The 12566-nt window shown below is 53.9% G+C and overlaps 1 pseudogene; it reads right to left on the bottom strand.

The window, feature by feature from the left end:
* Positions 1–3130: 3130 nt before the first annotated feature.
* LOC112633961 lies at positions 3131–4609 on the bottom strand (annotated as a pseudogene).
* Positions 4610–12566: the final 7957 nt, after the last annotated feature.

The following is a 12566-nucleotide window of genomic DNA, read 5'->3' as shown; positions in this document are numbered from 1 at the left end:
TTAACCGACAAGTGAGGGCTAGCTGCGAGCCCAGAGGGTGTGCTCCAGGTTCTGACCCGTGATGGGCGGGCCCCAGGACTGTCCCTTCCTACCCTGTTATCCACGGCATCTTGTTTTTCTTATCTGTAAAATGGGGATGATGCTCCCTGTGACAGGAATAAATGTACTCAGCTGAAAGTAACAGAAAACCCAGATGACAAACAGGGATTTGTGAAAACAAGAAGTTTGGAGTGGGCAGTTCCAGTAGCAGCCTGTCTTGGCTCAGCTGCTCCGTGATGTCTGCAGAGACCCAGGCCCTCCTTCTTTCTGCCTTCCCCCCTCTGCCTGCTGGCTTTCATCCTCACGTGGCTCACCTCACTGTCACAAGATGGCTGCTGCCATTCAACATCACGTCCAAGTTTACAGTAGGGGGCAGGAGAAGGGCCATGCCTCTGACTAATTGGCCAAAAGTGGACAACGGGGTCGCCCTGAGCGGCAAGGGAGGCTGGAAAGATGGAAACAGGATTACCCTAACTTGTCTAACAAAACATGATCTGTTGCCTGGTGCTGGGTGTTATGAGGAAGAACAGAAGGGTATGATGTGGGCAACTAGGTTTGCCTCACTCCTGGGAGTAGTGAACAAAACGAGGCAGGTAAAGCTCTCAGCACAGGGCCTGGCACTCAGAAACACTCTCCATTATCATGTACATGTGAGTTTTCTTCCTGTGTAACGACTGATGGGCAAACCTCTACTCCCAAGACACTTCCAGGGGAGCTAGCAAAGGGTGCACCCCCTCTTCTTCAGAGCAGAAGACCAAGGTGTGCGCAAAGGGGCAGAGATTGGGCAGGGACTCAGCTGTGGGGCCCAGGGGCCCATTTGCCCTGGGAGCCTTTCATGGCCTTTCTGGTTGGGTGCAGTGGAACAAGCCTCAGCCACCTATGAGTCAGAACACCTGGTTTTTAGTGCGCACCCTGAAACTGATCTCCTGTGCAACCTTGGCCTTTTCCCTCTTAATTTTGTCATCTACATACAAGAGAGTTGGGTGAGAGGATCATCGGAGACAGTGCATGTGAGCTCGTGATGTTCTACACAAATGCGAGACGTTTGAGTTCACGAGGGAGAAGCAAGGCAAGCTTAGGGACCATAGTGAGCTTAGTGACTGTGGGCGGCGGGCAGTGAGCACACACATGAACATACACACACACGCATGCACACATGTAACACACCACACAGTACCAACCGAACACGTGTGCAGCACATGTGGATGAATGCACATCCAACACACATTAATACACAGGTTAGCTGTCTGCCAAGATGGACCCTGGTAACCCACGGTATAAAAGCCTTGCCAAAGGAGAGGGGACATGGGAGATGGAGGATGAGGCTGGGCTGAGGTCAGCCGGCCCCCAGCAAGATGGTCTTGGCTATTCCCGTCACGTGAGGCCAGAAGGCAGTTTCCAGGGTGCTCACTGGGGTGTGTGGACAAGGTGTTGACCATGTTGTTCCTCTTTGGAAACCCCCTCACTGCCCTTTGGAAACCCCCTCACTGCCCTTTGCAGTGACTCTATCCAGTAGGGCCATGTTGCTAGAAAGTCTGGTCTCCAGGTCCTCTCCATCTGCAGCTTTTCCATCCCTTTCAGGGCAGGCAAGAGGCTGTGACTACACAGTCAGCTGAGGCTGAGAAGGACAAGGGGAAGCAGGGGGGCCCAGTAGCCACGCCGGCCAGAGCCCTGGCTGCCCAGCAGTCAGGAGGGAGGGGGATGGAATCCTGGGGGAGTCGCTTTGAAATCAGAAGTCCTCACAGCCTCCCTTTCAGCTCCCTACTTCACTTAGACTTGCACCTCTGTAGCCGTGCCAGGTCAGAGCCCTGAGGAGGTGGGCAGCCAGCACGTGTAGCGTTATACCAGGAGGGTGAGCGTGAGAACCTGGCCGGGAAGCCACCACTGCAGTGGAAATCAGTCCCTAAGCCCTGCCGTTCGAAACAGCGGGGCCCACGCCAGCTCATCTGAGGTGCTGGAAACGTGCTGAGATGGAACCATGCACAGCTCAGAGCACTGGGCCAAGCCCAGAGGCCACAGCAGCCTGGAGGAGGCAGCTCACAGCAGTGAGCGTGGGGAGTGGGGCTGGCCGGACAGGAAGCCGAATGCTTCCTCGGAGAACCAGACCAGCTTCCAGGAAGGATGTCTGGTCCAGGCTGGCAGCTTGCTGGGAATTTGCTCTTCCGAGCTCCCCAAGGACTGCGTTCCGGAAAGGCCAGAGAGGGCCTTGGTCAAGGGTCTATTGAGGCATTACCCAGGGCCAACAAACGAAGACCAGCCAGGAGCCAGGGCTGCTGTCCAGGTTCTCCTTCAAGCAATCCGCGGAGAAAACGTTGCCTTACAAACTGCGACGATGGGATTAAAATGAATCCCATTGGCGTTAGGAAGAGTTCTTCTCCTTCCTTCTGATGGGGGAAATGTACAGAAATGGTGCAAATGTTTGGTGGTAGAGAAATGGAATTAGGGGTGTGACCGTTTCGTGACTGTGACTGGCCTCTGGTGAACTCATGTTCCCTTGGCCCGCCGCCCTCAGGGTCACCCCCATGGCGCGCCATAGTTGGGCTGATGTTCCCATGATGAAAGCCCTGGGCACGCCTCAGAGGATAGAGGAGGACTCCGGACCCTCGTTCCCGCTTTGGGAACAGTCCCGGAGGAAGTGGCAGAGGCGAGTGGGAGCCATCAAATGCTCATGCTCAGTGGAGCTTCTGGAATTGTCGGAGCTCAGCCCTCAACTTTCCAGAAACATAACTGAGACCAGGAGAGAAGGGCCCTCCTCAGTGCCACGCCCCATTCACGAAAGAGCCAGGACCACTGAGCCCAGGCTGCCTGCACTCACCGCACTGCCTTGCCAGGCTTCGTGGGATGGGCCTCTCTCTGTGTCAGGTACAGCAGGGGCGATACAGAGGCGAGGGGATGGGATCCTTTCGCTCAGAGATACACCAGGGATGCAATCAATATGAAGACCATAATAGTCAAGGACAAATGTGAGATGGGCTCTTGGATCGTTACGGAACACACTGGCAGACACTTCTGAAGAGGTTGACACAACGGGAGTAGCATTTGAGTTTGAAAGAAGAATTAGTCCTGATTAAGCTAATCAAGGAGGGTTGTAGTGGCTAAGGGCTTGTTTAGGCCCTGCCATTGATTAACGGCGTGATCTCGGGCAAGTTACCAAACTTCCAACTCAATTTCCCCCTCGATAGAACGCGGGGCAGTGATACCTGCCCTGCAGATGTCAGGGGAGGTGACATGGTGTGTGTAACATTCCTCCACATTGCCCAGCAAATGGCGAGATCTCTATAAACCCTGTGGTCATCGTGGCTCTCCTTGTCATTGTCATCCTCCTCATGACCATGGCCACCGTTCATGGGCAGGGGCTGGGTCACACCAGGAAGGCTGTCTGCAGCAGTCTCCCTAGGATGAGGGCACTGACACCTGTGCAGCCCTTCCTCTGCCTGAGTCCCACCTGTTCTGGACAAAATTAGGTGTGTAGGTGAGGAAGCAGAGGGGCAGTTACTGGTGCCGATGAATCCCCGAAGCGTTTTGGAGAATCACAGCTACAACTAAATTCAGCTGGAGGTCTGTCCTCTCAGTCTGAGCCATGTGCTCATTTCAGAGTGTGGGGAAGGAGGGGGAAGGGGGAAGGAGGAAGAGGAAAAGGTCGAGGAGGAAAAAGAGGATAGGAGAAGGAGGAGGAAGAGAGGGAGGAGGAGGAAGGGGGAGGAGGAGGAAGGGGAGGAGAAGGAGAAGGAAAAGGGGGAGGAGGAGGAGGAGGAGAAGAGGGGGAGGAGGAAGAGGAAAAGAGGAGGAGGAAGAGGGGAGGAAGAGGGGGAAGAAGAGGGGAAAGAGGAAGAGGGGAAGAGGGGGAGAAGGAGGAAGAGGAGGAGGAGGAGGAAGGGGAGGAGGAAGAGGAGGAGGAGGAAGAGGGGGAAGAAAAGGAGGAGGAAGAGGGAGAGGAAGAGGGGGAGGAGGAAAAGGAGGAGGAAGGAGGAGAGGAGGAAGAGATGGAGGAGGAAGAGGAGGAGGAAGAGGGGAAAGAGGAGGAAAACGGGGAGGAGGAGGAGGAAGAGGGGGAGGAGGAGGAAGGGGGAGGAGGAAGAGGAGGAGGAGAAAGGGAGGAAGAAGAGGGGGAGGAGGAAAAGGAGGAGGAAGAGGGGGAGGAGGAGGAGGAAGGGGAGCAGGAGGAGGAAGAGGGGAGGAGGAAGAGGGGGAAGAAGAGGGAAAGGATGACGAGGAGGGGGAAGGCGGGGGGAGGAGCAGGAGGAGGAGGAGACGACCAGATGGGCATGGGTTTGGTTCCGTCTGCTCAGGCTCACTTGTCTGTGCCCACTGGCCTGGGTCCCTCAGGTCTCCACCCTTCTGTTTCACAACCTCAGTTCCTCTCTTGGTGGGGCCTCCATGAATCTTTCCTTCTCTGCCTGTCTGCCTGGCCTTTGGCTTCTCCTTTTCTCTTGCTCCTCAATGCCTCCCCGCCCTTCTCTCCCACAGTGCCCAGCAAGCCTTTGCTACCTACCCACTGTACGCCTGGCCCTGTGCCTGGCCCCAGGGTCCAGAACCCCTTAGCGTGATGGTCATTTCTTGCCCTGGAGGAGCTCACAGGCTGCTGAGAAGACAGACACAAAAGAAAATACCGAGAGGCCAGAGAGCTCACTCTGCCTGGATCTCATGCCCTTATGAGGGTGATTTCTGCCTGGAGTAAACCCCACGTGTCTGAACACCTGCTGCTCCACTGGGCCCTCAAGAGTGGAGCATAAGGCCGGGCGCGGTGGCTCAAGCCTGTAATCCCAGCACTTTGGGAGGCCGAGACGGGCGGATCACGAGGTCAGGAGATCGAGACCATCCTGGCTAACACGGTGAAACCCCGTCTCTACTAAAAATACAAAAAACTAGCCGGGCGAGGTGACGGGCGCCTGTAGTCCCAGCTACTCGGGAGGCTGAGGCAGGAGAATGGCGTAAGCCCGGGAGGCGGAGCTTGCAGTGAGCTGAGATGCGGCCACTGCACTCCAGCCTGGGTGACAGAGCCAGACTCTGTCTCAAAAAAAAAAAAAAAAAAAAAAAAAAAAAAAAAAAAAAAAAAAAAAAAGAGTGGAGCATAGACCCTGCCTCGCCCCCGCCTCCGGGAGCTCAGAGTCATCAGAAGAGTGCCCAGCAGGGGTGCGGCGGGTACCACTTAGTGCTTCCGGCTGCAAGGAGCAGGAAACCCCTACTTGGGGACTGAAATAATAACGGTGTGACAGCTCACACGAGGCCAGAGGCAGGTGGCTCCAGGGCTGGCGAGTGCAGCAGGTCCAAGATGTCACCCAGGACGCCGTTCCTTCCGTGTTTCCTCTTGCTGCCCTCAGCATTTCAGTTGTCCCCCAGCCAGCTCCCCTCATGGCCACAGGATGGCTGCCGCTGCTCCCTTGCTGGTTCCCAGGGCTTGTCCCAGACCTTCTGGATCCAAAGCCCCGAGGTGCAGAGCCCCCGTCTCCCTGGGTGCCCCCAAGGTCCTGGCCGATGTTTGGGAGCCAGTCCCCCGACCTTCCTTCGTGGATACAGGAACGCTCAGCCTTGAGCCGGGGGCAGTCAGAGGAGGAGTGAGGGCAGCACGTCCTGGCGTTACCTTCCTGCGTGGATACAGGAACGCTCAGCCTTGCGCCGGGGGCACGTCAGAGGAGCAGTGAGGGCAGCGCGTCCTGGAGTTAGCAGAGACTGCAGACTGGGCTTCCACACAGAACATTTGCCTGTGACCAAATTTGAGGACAAAGGTTTCTTTCTTTTGAAGTCATGGGTTTCCTGGTTGGAGCCTCCTCGGACCGCAGCAGTGCAGTACAGGGGAGTGAATGAGCAGGAAGAGGACCAGCATCTTGTGGGGGCAGGGCCACGACAGGGGCCTGTGCGTCCATCCCTGCGGAGCTGGTGGCAGAGTGGCGGATGCCGTGGTGGAGCATTGCGTGGAGTACTGGCGGGTGACACGTGCACGTGGCAGTGAGGACGACATGTAAACACGGCATTTAGTGGGGGGAAAGCCAGAACGGGATTCATAACACAGAACCACAGAAATTAAAAATAGATAAGCTGGGCGCGGTGGCGGGCACCTGTGGTCCCAGCTACTCAGGAGGCTGAGGCAGGTGGATCGCTTGAACCCAGGAGGTCGAGGCTGCAGTGAGCTATGGTACAGCCACTGCACTATAGCCTGGGTGACAGTGAGATCCTGTCCTAAAAAAAAAAATAGGTCCACAGAGTTTCATACAACTGAATACTACACAGTGATTAAAAATGGACATAACGAGGATTGAAAGAATCAGATAAAAGACGGTGAAGACGCTGCTTTGTGTCACTCCATTTATGTGAAATTCCAGAAGGAAACCTGTGATGACAGGAATCGGCACAGTGACATCCCAGAAGGTCAGTTTGGCTAAGCAGGGTACACGCAAGACCTTCTGCAGTGTCGGCAATGTTCTCGATTGTCGTCTGGATGTGGGTTAACACACGTATGCAGACACGCAGACGGCTGTTTGTAAACTTCGCTGAGGTGTGCACTGAGGTCTCTGCGTACTTTTCCGTGTGCATCTTACACCTCTATAGAATTCATATAAAGCCATGCGCACAAAACAATATACATTTTGTAAAAACACAAACAAAAAATAACACGTTGGACGGGATACAATGGCTGAGGGGTTGTGGGGAATGGGAGTGGGGCACGGACGTCAACAGGAGGAAATGAACTTTTAAAGAATCCTTGTCCAAACCAGTGATGAAGGTTTATATAAACTAAGGAGCATGATTACCTCAATTGCTTGTGTGCCCGAGGGTGGGGGCAGGAGAGAAAAGAAAGAGCAACAGCAGCAGAATAGCAGAGGCAAGAAGTTTAGGGCTTCAGAGGCTTGGACCAGACGCACGTGAGGAGTGGCGGGGTCTCTGCGGGCAGCCTGGCACCACAGCTTCCTAGGCCCATTGCCAAGGGCAGGCCGCCCTGGTCTGCTCAACGTCAAGAACGTAATCCAAGATAGTGACAAAAGAAAGCAGGACAGAGTTCCTGGCAGTGGTTACCCAGGGCTGGAGCTTCCCAGTCCTGGCAGGGAGCTGGCAGTGAAGCCAGACTGAACGTGCATCGTGCGTCTCTCTCCACAGCAGGGGAGATGGTGTGAGCTGGAGCGTGCACAACATTCAGGGGTGAAATTTTTAGTGAGCAGAAATGGAGAGAAGGGGTGTGGGCTGAGGGTCATGTGAGGTGAAGTGAAGAGGTTCGTTCTGCCTCTCCTGGCTGCAGAGGGAGCATCCACTGGGCACTGCTGCGGGGGCCAAACCACAGGGGACGAGGCTCAGCAATGCTTGGAATGGGATTGGCAGAGGTTTGTTCCACACAATAACAGGAGACTGTTGGAAATGGGCTGGGGCGTGTGTGTGCAAATGTGTGTACATGTCTGTCTATGATGTGGATATGTGGAGGTGTATGTGTGTTAATGTATGTGTGCATGTATGTTGTGCAGGCATGTGTGCGAGTGAACGTATGTGGGCATGTGTGAATGTGCACGTCTACTGCATGTATGTTTATGTGTGTGCATATGTGTACGTGTGAATGTGTGTGCATGTGTTTGTGTGCATGATGTGTATGTGAGGTGTATGTGCATGTGTATCGCATGTTTGTGCATATGTATGTATATGTATGTGTGCATGTGTGAATGTATATGTGCGTGTTTGTGTGTGTGATGTGTATATATATGTGAGGTGTATGTGCGTGTATTGCATGTTTGTGTGTGCATATGTGTGTGTGTGAATGTATATGTGTGCATTTATGGTGTGTGTGATGTGTATGTATATGTGAGGTGTATGTGTGTGTATTGCATGTTTGTGTGTGCACATGTATGCATGTGTGTGCATGTGAATGTATGTGTGTGCGTGTTTATGGTGTGATGTGTATGTCTATGTGAGGTGTATGTGCGTGTGTATTGCATGTTTGTGTGCACATGTATGCATATGTGTGCATGTGTGAATGTGTGTGCGTGTTTATGGTGTGTGTGATGTGTATGTATATGTGAGGTGTATGTGCATGTGTATTGCATGTGCATGTGCATGTGTGTATACGTATGTGTGCAGGTGTGTGTACCTGTGTTCTGAAGAGACTGAGAAAGAATAAACAGAAGAGGCTCCCAGCAGGGGTGACTGGTCCTTTAATGAACCCCCCAAACTCTCCTTTCCTTTGCCTCCTGGGCTCGCTGTGCAGCCTCCTTAATTAATGCCTGTAGAATGCATTCAGAGGCTGGAAGGAGAAGCAGCAGCTTTATAAATAAACACAGACTTCTAAAGGTTGACTAATCCCTGAGTCCCTGAGGGAGAGGAGAGAGCTGTGCTGTGTTGGAGGAAGGGGCACCTTGAGGGAGGGAGGCAGCTGCGGGGGTTCGCTGAGGTTTTGGTCCCGGCTCCTATTAGCAAGTTGCTTCTCCAGGGGCAGGCCCCGGCTCCTTTCTGGGCTTGTCTCCAGCAGCCAAAGGAAAGGCTTGGATTATGGCCTCATAAGATCCTTTCTCTTGCTCTCATTTTATACAGTGCCTGTTGTGGCCAAGGTCACGGCGTTGCCCCGGCTGAGCACAAAAGGGCACTCAAGAGAGGCAGGCAGGGGCCACGTGGCCGCCCCCCCATGCAGACAGCCTCGCTGGCTGGAGCCACCCATGGAGTGACCTGTTTGCGGAGGTCCAGCACAGAGCTCTCTAAGAGGCTCAGCAAAGGCCAGCAACAGAGCAGGAGGCTCCCGTCCATGGCAAAGCCAAACCGGGGCTGCAGGGCCATTCCACACACTGCAGAGCACCCCGACCTGGGGGATAGAGCGGGTCTCCAGGAGACGTGGAGGCAGAGAAAGTGGTGGCCGCCTTGCACTCAGTCACTCTGACAGTGACTTCCCCTGAACATACATCTTAACCAGAAGGAAGGACCTGAAAGGAGAAAGGGGGCTGGACGCTGAGACAGGAAGAAACTCCATCTGGTAGAGACTCTTCATGTGACAGGGGAACCTGCCCTGTGTTTGCATGGCCTGGCTTTAGTACCCAGGGCGAAGTAGTGCCAGAGCCGGCGCACTCAGCCTCCTGACTTGAGGGGAGCTGTTGCCTGCCGTCGGACTCTTTTAGGCTTATCGAAGGGACCCCTGTGGCTGTAAGTGTGGCAGGGCCTACCTGGTGATAGGCATGGGGATCACTTGTCTGCATTTGCCCAGGACAGTCTATGTATGTTTCTGCCTCGTCTGTGTGATGAGTGACAGTTCACACCCAGAAGTGTCCTAGTTTGGATGATGAATTACGTGGTCACCCCACTGATGGACAACTGGGTGACACTAAAGAAAGAGGACTTGAACCTCCAGAATCTTTGACTTTTAGAACTTTATGGACATCTGTTTTCTGCGAAATCCCTCCAAAACGTGATGCAGCCTTCTGCTGACGTCATAAACAAGAAATCATTCCTCATCTGCCCACGTTAGAGTGGGGTGTGATGGGGGAAGTGAGTGACCCCGGTATCTGAGTTAGAGGAGGTTCCCTGAGACCCCAAAGCCAGGGTGGCCCCTACCGGACTAACATTTCCTAAGTGCTCACCCACAGGCACCCACAGCACCACCCAGCTCACAGGCATGCTGAGTTTAAACTGCATGGAGCCCCTCACATGTCAGGCATTATGTTTTATTATTGGCATTATCAACTTCCTTATCTCATGAAGAGAGGAACAGACTCCTGAGGGGGGGATGGTCACATCCTGCTCTGTGAGTGGCCACACAGGAGCTAGAGCCCGGGTCCCTGGGCCCTGCCTCCCCTCCACAGGACACTGCCTCTGTGCGCCTGGTCACAGTCAGACCGAGCAGGGCGCCCTGCTGGCAGCCAGGCCCAGGCAATGGGGAGCAGAGGGCAGAATCCCTCGCGGAGTCTCTGCTCCCTGGACGGGCTGGACGGTGCTTTGCCAGCCACATCTCCTGCCAATCTCTGTCTTTTAAGTTCCAGAACACTGAGTGGCTTGTATTCTACCCGCTTCCCACCCAATCACACACACACGCACACGTGCGCAAGCACACGTATACACAGGCACTGTTGCTGCTTCTTGCCTTCCTGTCTTGGCTCATGCCATCTCTTTTGCCTTAAACTCCGGCTGCCCCCTTATTTTGTCAGCTCCTACCTACCCTTTGAGAACCGGCATAGGCATCGCCTCTTCCTGGAAGCCTTCCCTGGCCTCTTATTTGCACGTAAGTGATGGCCCTCACCATGTCACCGACGGTAAGTCTCTTTCCCACTGGTCTGTGAGATCCTCAGGGCCTGGGCTGGGTCTTACTCATCTCTGTGTCTCCAGCATGGCATCTGATGGGTGGAGGTCATTCACACACAGGCTGGGCGCTCCACTGCCAGGCAGGGCCCCTTGTCCTTTCAGGACCCGTTATCTCAAGATTTCCTATATCAAGCCACAGTTTCCCAGCCTCTGTGCATGCTGGGAAACCTCTATCTACACAGGAGGGAATAAAACCTAAGGAACTTGTGACCCTGCAGAAGTGCCATGGGCAGAAAATATAACAACATCAAAAATAATTTTGGACAGACTTATGATGGAGCCAAAAGTGGCGAGAAGAAAGGCTGGGACACACCTGACCCGTGAGGCTGATGGGGGAAGGGCCAGCTCTGCCTGGCACATCCCACAGGGCTGCCATCCAGCGTAGAAAACGCCAGCGTGGCGCACGCGCGGCTCTGGCCCAAAGCAACCATTGCAGGGTTCCTCCGATTAACGCCACAGAAAATCCTTTCCCCTTGATACTCATCTGGGCGGAGAAAGAGACAGGAGGTGGTGGGACTAGAACCCAGAGCTTCCTGAGTGCAGTATTCTCTACACTACATCACATAGGAGGAGGGACTCCTGACAGCCTAGATCTGGGGACTGCCGCCTTGGTCTTCTGAGCCCCTTCAATTGTGTAGGTACCCAGTGTGCCCGACAGGCGGAGGAAGGAGCTGGGGCATTCACAGAACTGTGTGTGTGCATGGCTGGGTGGGCTGCAGCTCCCATCCTGGGCCAGGAGAACGTCACCTTGGAGACGAGGCCCTGCTTGTCCCCCAGCATCTCTAATGCTGAGAACCCCCACCCGTCCCTTGTGTGTCTGTTTCAGTGTCTGCCGACCTCAGCAGGACGCTTTACCTTGGCTTCTCCCTAGATATTTGGCGCCTTTCATCTTGGCTCTCAGACTTTTAGAGAAATTCTTAGACTTTGGCTTATGACTGTCTGGTCTCCCACCCTTTCTCTTGCCTACTTAGTACATTTTTATCTCTTTCCTGCCGTGCCCTTAGTTAACTTGTCCGAGGCTTGGATTTCTTTCTTCTGCCTCCTTCAGAAGCCTGGGCTGCACAGCTTGGGTTGCTAGCTGGCGCGGGGCCACGCGCCTGTCTGTACTGCCCAGCCGCCAGGAGTGCCAGTCACCCAGTGCTCTGCTCTCCTCCCCCCCAACAGTCTGCACACGCAGTTTTTATTTGTGTACTTTTCTCAAGGCTCTAAGCTGTTGGCAGGCATTACTCATGACTCAATTTAGTGAACATCTATCTAGATACCCAAGGTTGAGTTAAATATACCGAGTATTTGTAACCACCTCCCTCACTCCTCTAATTGTAAGAGGGAGTGGGGTGCAGAGCAGCTGAGATCTGAAAACCAAGTGTTCGACAAAATGCAGGGCAGGCTCCCCAACTTGCGTGGCCACGCACCTTTCCACCACGAAGCGCCGCCTCAGCCTGTGCACTGCAAACGACGCATTTCACCTCGAAGACGACTCCATGTTTCAAAGCCTGCGAGGCAGGCCGATTTCTTGGAGAAGGGAGGAGGCGGCACATGTCTGAATAGAGCAGGCCCTGTTAGAAAACAGAAGGCTTCTTCATTGCTAATAGGAGCGAGTGGCCAATCTGTCCACATTAATCCGGAGACATGGTTCCTAAAACTGCACCCAACACTCCACCCCTCCCCGCCCCACCTGCGTCTACACTGACAAATGGAAACCGAGCAAAGCCTGGTGCTCAGAGCACTCGTTTCTAATGTGCCCCTCCCATCCTTGGCACCACATACTCCAGGGAAACAGGCCTTAACAAGTGTGGACTGTTGGTTTCTCTTTATACCCCCGAGAACCAAAGAAGGCTGTTACTCAACAGTTGAGATTTCTTGAGGTGGAAACGCATTTTCCTCTCAGATTTTCACCCTTCTCATTCAAGAGGAAGAAAGCAGGTCTTTCTGTCCTTTCTGGGTCTGAAAAGGGCAGGCAGGCTGCTGGTGTCTGCGGGAAGAACAAACTTACCCAATGCAACCGAGCTGTGATTTCCAGGGCGGTCCTTCAGCATACTCTCGCTCTCTCTCTCTCTATATATATATATATTTTTTGTTTGTTTGTTTGTTTGTTTTTGTTTTTGTTTGTTGGCCCAGGGTTGACCCCTTAAAAGGGCTGGAAGAAGCCAATACCTTAAGGGGGCTCTGTGTATCAGCAGGGCTGGGTATGCACACCAGACAGTTCTAGAAGACGCTAACGAAGGCTTCTCTCACTCTGCAGTTACCACCATGCCCGGCCTTCTGAA

The sequence above is a fragment of the Theropithecus gelada genome, chromosome 11 (genome assembly GCF_003255815.1).
Source record: "Theropithecus gelada isolate Dixy chromosome 11, Tgel_1.0, whole genome shotgun sequence".
In the NCBI taxonomy this organism is placed as follows: Eukaryota; Metazoa; Chordata; class Mammalia; order Primates; family Cercopithecidae; genus Theropithecus; species Theropithecus gelada.
This window is presented reverse-complemented; position numbering and strand designations above follow the sequence as displayed.